Genomic DNA, 9665 nt, shown 5'->3' with positions numbered 1-9665 from the left:
GGATAAGCGGCAGAGATAGTAAGAGATAAGGATAAGAGAAGAGATAGTAAGAGCATAAGGATAAGAGAAGAAGATAGTAAGAGATAGGATAACGAGACGAAGCATCGTAAGGCGCTAAGGAATAAGCGAAGAGATAGTAAGAGCTACCGGATAAGAGAACGCGATAGTAAGACGAGCAAGACGGATAAAGCGACCGAGCTAGTAAGAGATAAAGGAATAAGAGAAGGATAGACGAGCGAAAGGATCAAGAGAAGAGATAGTAAGCGAGACGGATAAGGAGAACGAGATAGTAAGAGATAAGGATAAGAGAAGAGAATCGTACAGAGATAAGGAATAAGAGAAGAGATAGTAAGCGATAAGGATAAGCGACAGAGATAGTAAGAGCCTCAAGGATACAGAGAAGAGATAGTAAGAGATAAGGATCAAGCGACGAGCATAGTAAGAGATGAGGATACGAGAAGAGATAGTAAGCAGATAAGGATAAGCGAAGCGATAGTAAGAGATAAGGATAAGAGAAGAGATAGTAAGAGATAAGGATAAGAGAAGCGAGATAGTAAGAGATAAGGATAAGAGAAGAGATAGTAAGAGATAAGGATAAGCGAAGAGATAGTACAGACGAAAGGATAAGCGAAGAAGAGATAGTAAGAGATAAGGATAAGAGAAGAGATAGTAAGAGATAAGGATAAGAGAAGAGATAGTAAGAGATAAGGAAAGAGAAGAGATAGTAAGAGATAAGGATAAGAGAAGAGATAGTAAGAGAGAAGGATAAGAGAAGAGATAGTAAGAGATAAAGGATAAGAGAAGAGATAGTAAGAGATAAGGATAAGAGAAGAGATAGTAAGAGATAAGGATAAGAGAAGAGATAGTAAGAGATAAGGATAAGAGAAGAGATAGTCAGAGATAAGGATAAGAGAAGAGATAGTAAGGATAAGGATAAGAGAAGAGATAGTAAGAGATACAGATAAGAGAAGAGATAGTAAGAGATAAGGATAAGAGAAGAGATAGTAAGAGATAAGGATAAGAGAAGAGATAGTAAGAGATAAGGATAAGAGAAGAGATAGTAAGAGAAAGGATAAGCGAAGCGCTAGTAAGAGATAAGGATAAGAGAAGAGATAGTAAGAGATAAGGATAAGAGAAGAGATAGTAAGAGATAAGGATAAGAGAAGAGATAGTAAGAGATAAGGATAAGAGAAGAGATAGTAAGAGATAAGGATAAGAGAAGAGATAGTAAGAGATAAGGATAGAGAAGCGATAGTAAGAGATAAGGATCAGAGAAGAGATAGTACGAGATAAGGATAAGAGAAGAGATAGTAAGAGATACAGGATAAGAGAAGAGATAGTAAGAGATAAGGATAAGAGAAGCGATCGTAAGAGATACGGCTAAGAGAAGAGATAGTAAGAGATAAGGATAAGAGAAGAGATAGTCAAGAGATACAGGATCAAGAGAAGAGATAGTAAGAGATAAGGATAAGAGAAGAGATAGTAAGAGATAAGGATAAGAGCAGAGATAGTAAGAGATAAGGATAAGAGCAGAGATAGTAAGCGATAAGGATAAGAGAAGAGAAAGTAAGAGAATAAGGATAAGAGAAGAGATAGTAAGAGCAGAAGAGCGAGAAGATAGAAAGAGATAAGGATAAGCGAAGAGATAGTAAGAGATAAGGATAAGAGAAGAGATCGTAAGAGATAATGGATAAGAAGAGAAGCGATAGTAAGAGATAAGGATAACGAGAAGACGATAGTAAGAGATAAGGATAAGAGCAGAGAAAGTCAGAGCAAGGATACGAGAAGCAAGATAGTAAGAGATAAGGATAAGCGAAGAGATCGTAAGCGATCACGGCCTCACGAGAAGAGCTAGTACGAGATAAGGCTACAGCGAAGAGATAGTACGAGATACCGATAAGAGAAGAGATCAGTAAGAGATACGGATAAGAGAAGAGATCGTCAGAGATGGAAGGCTACAGCGCAGCGATAGTAAGCAGCTAAGGATAAGAGACGAGATAGTAAGAGAATAAAAGGATACGAGAAGAGAAGTCAGAGATAAGGATAAGAGAAGCAGATAGTAAGGAGATAAGGACTCTACGCAGAAGAGCTAGTACGAGCACCGGCTCCCGCAAGGCCGACCGCTGATCAAGAGCTCGCGCATCGCACTACCTCTCACCTTCACCTCTCCTCTCACTACCTCTCACCTTCACCTCTCCTCTCACTACCTCTCACCTTCACCTCTCCTCTCACTACCTCTCACCTTCACCTCTCCTCTCACTACCTCTCACCTTCACCTCTCCTCTCACTACCTCTCACCTTCACCTCTCCTCTCACTACCTCTCACCTTCACCTCTCCTCTCACTACCTCTCACCTTCACCTCTCCTCTCACTACCTCTCACCTTCACCTCTCCTCTCACTACCTCTCACCTTCACCTCTCCTCTCACTACCTCTCACCTTCACCTCTCCTCTCACTACCTCTCACCTTCACCTCTCCTCTCACTACCTCTCACCTTCACCTCTCCTCTCACTACCTCTCACCTTCACCTCTCCTCTCACTACCTCTCACCTTCACCTCTCCTCTCACTACCTCTCACCTTCACCTCTCCTCTCACTACCTCTCACCTTCACCTCTCCTCTCACTACCTCTCACCTTCACCTCTCCTCTCACTACCTCTCACCTTCACCTCTCCTCTCACTACCTCTCACCTTCACCTCTCCTCTCACTACCTCTCACCTTCACCTCTCCTCTCACTACCTCTCACCTTCACCTCTCCTCTCACTACCTCTCACCTTCACTCTCCTCTCACTACCTCTCACCTTCACCTCTCCTCTCACTACCTCTCCTTCACCTCTCCTCTCACTACCTCTCACCTTCACCTCTCCTCTCACTACCTCTCACCTTCACCTCTCCTCTCACTACCTCTCACCTTCACCTCTCCTCTCACTACCTCTCACCTTCACCTCTCTCTCACTACCTCTCACCTTCACCTCTCCTCTCACTACCTCTCACCTTCACCTCTCCTCTCACTACCTCTCACCTTCACCTCTCCTCTCACTACTCTCACCTTCACCTCTCCTCTCACTACCTCTCACCTTCACCTCTCCTCTCACTACCTCTCACCTTCACCTCTCCTCTCACTACCTCTCACCTTCACCTCTCCTCTCACTACCTCTCACCTTCACCTCTCCTCTCACTACCTCTCACCTTCACCTCTCCTCTCACTACCTCTCACCTTCACCTCTCCTCTCACTACCTCTCACCTTCACCTCTCCTCTCACTACCTCTCACCTTCACCTCTCCTCTCACTACCTCTCACCTTCACCTCTCCTCTCACTACCTCTCACCTTCACCTCTCCTCTCACTACCTCTCACCTTCACCTCTCCTCTCACTACCTCTCACCTTCACCTCTCCTCTCACTACCTCTCACATTCACCTCTCCTCTCACTACCTCTCACCTTCACCTCTCCTCTCACTACCTCTCACCTTCACCTCTCCTCTCACTACCTCTCACCTTCACCTCTCCTCTCACTACCTCTCACCTTCACCTCTCCTCTCACTACCTCTCACCTTCACCTCTCCTCTCACTACCTCTCACCTTCACCTCTCCTCTCACTACCTCTCTCCTTCACCTCTCCTCTCACTACATCTCACCTTCACCTCTCCTCTCACTACCTCTCACCTTCACCTCTCCTCTCACTACCTCTCTCCTTCACCTCTCCTCTCACTACCTCTCACCTTCACCTCTCCTCTCACTACCTCTCACCTTCACCTCTCCTCTCACTACCTCTCACCTTCACCTCTCCTCTCACTACCTCTCACCTTCACCTCTCCTCTCACTACCTCTCTCCTTCACCTCTCCTCTCACTACCTCTCACCTTCACCTCTCCTCTCACTACCTCTCACCTTCACCTCTCCTCTCACTACCTCTCACCTTCACCTCTCCTCTCACTACCTCTCACCTTCACCTCTCTTCTCACTACCTCTCTCCTTCACCTCTTCTCTCACTACCTCTCACCTTCACCTCTCCTCTCACTACCTCTCACCTTCACCTCTCCTCTCACTACCTCTCACCTTCACCTCTCCTCTCACTACCTCTCACCTTCACCTCTCCTCTCACTACCTCTCACCTTCCCCTCTCCTCTCACTACCTCTCACCTTCACCTCTCCTCTCACTACCTCTCACCTTCACCTCTCCTCTCACTACCTCTCACCTTCACCTCTCCTCTCACTACCTCTCACCTTCACCTCTCCTCTCACTACATCTCACCTTCACCTCTCCTCTCACTACCTCTCACATTCACCCTCCTCTCACTACCTCTCACCTTCACCTCTCCTCTCACTACCTCTCACCTTCACCTCTCCTCTCACTACCTCTCACCTTCACCTCTCCTCTCACTACATCTCACCTTCACCTCTCCTCTCACTACCTCTCACATTCACCCTCCTCTCACTACCTCTCACCTTCACCTCTCCTCTCACTACCTCTCACCTTCACCTCTCCTCTCACTACCTCTCACCTTCACCTCTCCTCTCTCACTACCTCTCACCTTCACCTCTCCTCTCACTACCTCTCACCTTCACCTCTCCTCTCACTACCTCTCACCTTCACCTCTCCTCTCACTACTTCTCACCTTCACCTCTCCTCTCACTACCTCTCACCTTCACCTCTCCTCTCACTACCTCTCACCTTCACCTCTCCTCTCACTACCTCTCACCTTCACCTCTCCTCTCACTACCTCTCACCTTCACCTCTCCTCTCACTACCTCTCACCTTCACCTCTCCTCTCACTACCTCTCACCTTCACCTCTCCTCTCACTACCTCTCTCCTTCACCTCTTCTCTCACTACCTCTCACCTTCACCTCTCCTCTCACTACCTCTCACCTTCACCTCTCCTCTCACTACCTCTCACCTTCACCTCTCCTCTCACTACCTCTCACCTTCACCTCTCCTCTCACTACCTCTCTCCTTCACCTCTTCTCTCACTACCTCTCACCTTCACCTCTCCTCTCACTACCTCTCTCCTTCACCTCTTCTCTCACTACCTCTCACACACAGTAGGACGCGACCCCGGTCAGACGCCTCTGGTTTAATTCCGCAACGATGTACACACTTTTAGCTATTATGTTTGTTTTTTCTACTTTTTTTATTAAAGCAACACTGGCGGGTACGTCATACGACCGCCAGACACTTATGGACCTAAACCCCGGGCTCAAAGAGGAGTTTGGAGACACTTTAGGCCTAGAATGGCCAGCAGAAATCAGACGGGAGAACGGCGACAAGGAAAAGAACAAAGGAAACGGCAGGAAGAGGCACAGAGGGAGACGTGGAGGTATTAGGCTGAGACTAAAAAGAGCTGCTTACCGCCCAGCAATTCCATCCATCTTTCTGGCGAATGCCCGTTCGTTGGAGGGTAGGATGGATGACCTAAGGGCGAGGGTCCGCTTCCAACAGGAGATGAGAGACATCAACATCATGTGTTTCACGGAAACATGGCTCACGTCGGCGACTCCGGACAAAAGCGTCTCTCCCTCGGACGCCTTCAACGTATTACGTGCAGATCGAACGGCAGCCTCAGGAAAGAGCATCGGCGGCGGGGTCTGCATCCTCACGAACAATTCCTGGGTTAATCCCGAAGGGGTGCATGTTCTCTCAAGCTCATGCTCCCCAGACATGGAACATCTTTCTATCCTGTGCCGTCCGTTCCACCTCCCCCGGGAGTTCACCGCGGTCATCATGACCGCCGTGTATATTCCCCCACGGGCGAATATTGGCAAAGCGCTGGGAGAACTACATGATCACCTCAACAGACACCAGATCAAACATCCGGACGCCGCGATGATAGTGGCCGGCGATTTCAACCAGGCCAACCTGAAGAAAGTGATGCCGTCCTTTTTTCAGCACATCGCCTGCTCCACGAGAGGGAAGAACACGCTAGACCACTGTTATTCCCCGTTCAGAGCCGGCTACAAGGCAGTAGCCGCTCCGCCATTAACGGGGGCCTCAAGCTCGAGTGACCACGACTCCATCTTGCTATTCCCCGCATACCAACAAAGATCACGTGACGCCGTCGTGTCACGTGAGACAAAGAAGTGGACTGACGAATCAGAGTCCACGCTCCAGGACGTGTTAGCAGACACGGATTGGGATATGTTCCAAGGCAGCGCCAGTGACGTCAGCGAGCTCGCAGACACAGTGGTGAGCTACATAACAACAATAGCTGACAGTATCGTTCTCACGAAAAAGGTGCAGGTTTTCCCAAACCAGAAACCGTGGGTGGACAGTACTATTAGAGCAGCTCTGAACTCTCGCACCACTGCCTACAACCTGGGTAGAGAGTCAGGAAACATGGAGGAGTATAAGGCTTCAGTCTATACTCTACGCAAGGCTGTTAAACTTGCTAAGAGGACATATGCTGACAAACTGGAGACACAAATGGCACAAAACGACACAAGAGGATTATGGCAGGGACTGAAGACAATAACTGACTACAAAGTCAGCGCCCCCTCAATGGGGAGCGACGACGCCTCCCTCGCGGACAAGCTCAACACCTTCTACGCTCGGTTTGGTGTAGACAGTGGCGCTGCTGGCTCTCCGGCTAGTGAGTGACTGTTGTGGAGGGGGGGGGCAACCGCGGGGGGGCGGGGACGCTCTCTCGTTGTCGGAACACAGTGTGAGAAGAGCATTTATGCAGGTAAACACCAGGAAGGCTGCTGGCCCAGATGGTATAACAGGACGCATACTTAATTCCTGTGCCAACCAGCTGGCCCCGGTGTTCACCGCCATATTTAATCAATCCCTGGCGGAGTCAGTGGTCCCTGCCTGCTTCAAGATGTCTACCATCATCCCTGTACCGAAGAAACCCTCCCCAACATGTCCAAATGACTACAGACCGGTGGCACTCACCTCTGTGGTCATGAAATGTTTCGAGAGGCTGGTCAAGGACCACATTTGTGCCTCCCTCCCCAGTGATATGGACCTGTGGTAATATTGAGTTGAATTTCATAAACAGCCTTGTATACTGTTTAGCAGAAGTGGTGGCAGGGATAGTTGAATAGACAAAGGTCACCCCCACTAGGTGATCAGATTAGTACTGTATGGTAAATAAGGCCCAAAGGGTCAAAGCGTATTCACACCCCCCACCCGAGGACATCATGTCACACCCCCCCTCGTGAGACAAGCCAGGTCCCTTCATCTCAGCAAAAGATCACACGGACGTGGGCCACCGATGGGCCCCTTCTGTCTCTGTCCCATCACGCCGCCACACCCCAGGGGGGGGGGGGCTGCCAGCGCCCACAGGAGACCCCCCACAGAAGACGCCCACGGACCAACTGTATTATGTAAAGCTATTATTGGCTAGAAATTGTAGTATAAAGGAGGGGACATTTTGGTAATTCGGGAGCTCTCAGACCGGACCCAACCCCAGGGGGTCTGGGGGCTCCACCGCTCCTTCCACCAGAAAGACTGTGCTGCTGCATTTTATGTGAGTAAAATCATGGACCCATGGTTGGTTAGAATAGAATGTATAGATACTTATCTTAGAAACCAGATTTACTCATGTATAATGTGTGCAGTATGGTTAATGTATGTTCAGATTATGTTGACCAAGTGACTGTTTTATGTACATTATTGAGGTTGGAGATGCAAACCTGATTGTGATATTTCTGTACAACAGACAGCCCTGTTAATGTTTTCTGATAATCTTTTGTATGTGAAAGGCAACCTTTTATTCACGCTTGGCCCTGGCTCAAATAAATCAGCTGAGTTGAACTACAGTTCTGGTTTGTCTGGCGTACACGTTTTATTCCTCATCTGCTAAGTCAGATGAGGAGACCAACAATTCTATCAGGTATGAATCTTTCCTCCTCCTTCCAGATAGTCAATCTCATTGTGTTGTACTACAATAACCTCAAATTATTGTAGAAAGTCTGTGGGAATTTACCACAGACCCTATGCAATTTGCATACAGGACAAACAGGTCCACTGACGACGCGGTCTCCCAGGTACTGCACAGCACCCTCTCTCACCTTGACCGTCAGAAGGGGGGCTATGTGAGACTGTTGTTCATTGACTACAGCTCAGCGTTCAACACCATAGTCCCCACCAGACTGGTGGACAAGCTGATCGAGCTAGGTCTGAGCTCCGCCCTGAGCGCCTGGGTACTGGACTTCCTGAGCGAAAGACCCCAGGCGGTCAGGGTGGGGGGAAAGACCCCAGGCGGTCAGGGTGGGGGGTCAGACCTCCAACACCATCACCCTGAGCATCGGGTCCCCCCAGGGCTGTGTTCTGAGCCCCCTGCTGTACTCACTCTACACACACGATTGTGTGGCCAAGTTCAGCTCCAACTCCATAGTGAAGTTCGCAGACGACACGGTGGTGGTGGGGCTGATCTCGGACAACGACGAGAAGGCCTACCGGGAGGAGGTTGAGGTACTGGAACGCTGGTGCCAGGACAACAGCCTGCTCCTGAACATTGGTAAAACCAAGGAGCTGATCATGGATTATAGGAGAGGACAGCAGGAGACGCACACACCACTGATGATTAACGGGGCTACCGTGGACAGGGTGAGCAGCTTTAAGTACCTGGGGGTCCACATCTCAGAGGATCTGACATGGTCAACACACATAGACACAGTAGTAAAGAAGGCGAAACAGCGCCTCTACCACCTGAGATACTGGACTCAAGGAAGATACTCCAGTCCTTCTACTCAGGGGCTGTAGAGAGCATCTTGACCGGAAACATCACTGTCTGGTATGGTAACAGCACGGCACAGGACAAGAAGGCCCTACAGAGAGTGGTGCGCTCAGCCGAGCGTACCACGGGTATTGCACTACCTCCCCTGCAGGTTCTATACAACAAGAGGTGCAAATCCAGAGCCTGCAGAATAATGAAAGACCCCCACCACCCAAATAACAGCCTATTTCAGCTGCTGAGGTCAGGCAGACGCCTGCGAACCCCAGCTACTAGGACAGAGAGGCTTAGGCTTAGCTTCTTCCCCCAGGCCATCAGAGTCCTGAACAATGAACATTGAGTACCACAGAACACTGAACTATCCACAATTAAGCACACATGAGCACACACACGACACGCACGCTGTGCACGCTCACACACTAGCAGCCACTTTAACACTTTAACATGAGCGGGCACACACTCATGCCGCACACACGCACACTTATGGCCAAAAGGAAAGGCCACTTTAAATTAGTATAACAGGAACAGTGTATTGCACTACCAAAGCTACCTAGCATGTCCTATATGCTCTGTAAATAACTATGTACAGATACCGAGATGTCACACCATGTTACCTGTTACCTGTTTATTGCACAATGTTTTTTTTTTTTATTGGATTCTATTATATGTTGTACCACTGTATTGCACATCGTTGCGGGCAAGACCACCCGCATTTCATTGTATACTTGTATGCCGTGACAATTAAAACTCTTGACTTGACTTGACTTGACTCGCCTTCACCTCTCCTCTCACTACCTCTCACCTTCACCCCTCCTCTCACTACCTCTCACCTTCACCTCTCCTCTCACTACCTCTCACCTCTCCTCTCACTACCTCTCACCTTCACCTCTCCTCTCACTACCTCTCACCTTCACCTCTCCTCTCACTACCTCTCTCCTTCACCTCTCCTCTCACTACCTCTCACCTTCACCTCTCCTCTCACTACCTC

The 9665-nt window shown here is 48.9% G+C and overlaps 1 protein-coding gene across 1 annotated transcript in view; it reads left to right on the top strand.

Annotated features, from left to right (window-relative positions):
* Positions 1-9665, top strand: part of LOC311245888 (adrenocorticotropic hormone receptor-like) — a gene marked incomplete at both ends in the record, with an annotated part of 96261 nt that overhangs the window by 66193 nt on the left and 20403 nt on the right. The gene's annotated exons all lie outside the window — the stretch shown is intronic.

The sequence above is a fragment of the Notolepis coatsorum genome (genome assembly GCF_963971535.1).
Source record: "Notolepis coatsorum genome assembly, chromosome: 19".
Classification (NCBI taxonomy): domain Eukaryota; kingdom Metazoa; phylum Chordata; class Actinopteri; order Aulopiformes; family Paralepididae; genus Notolepis; species Notolepis coatsorum.
The sequence above is the reverse complement of the archived record's forward strand: the minus strand, read 5'-3'. Positions and strand labels throughout refer to the sequence as shown.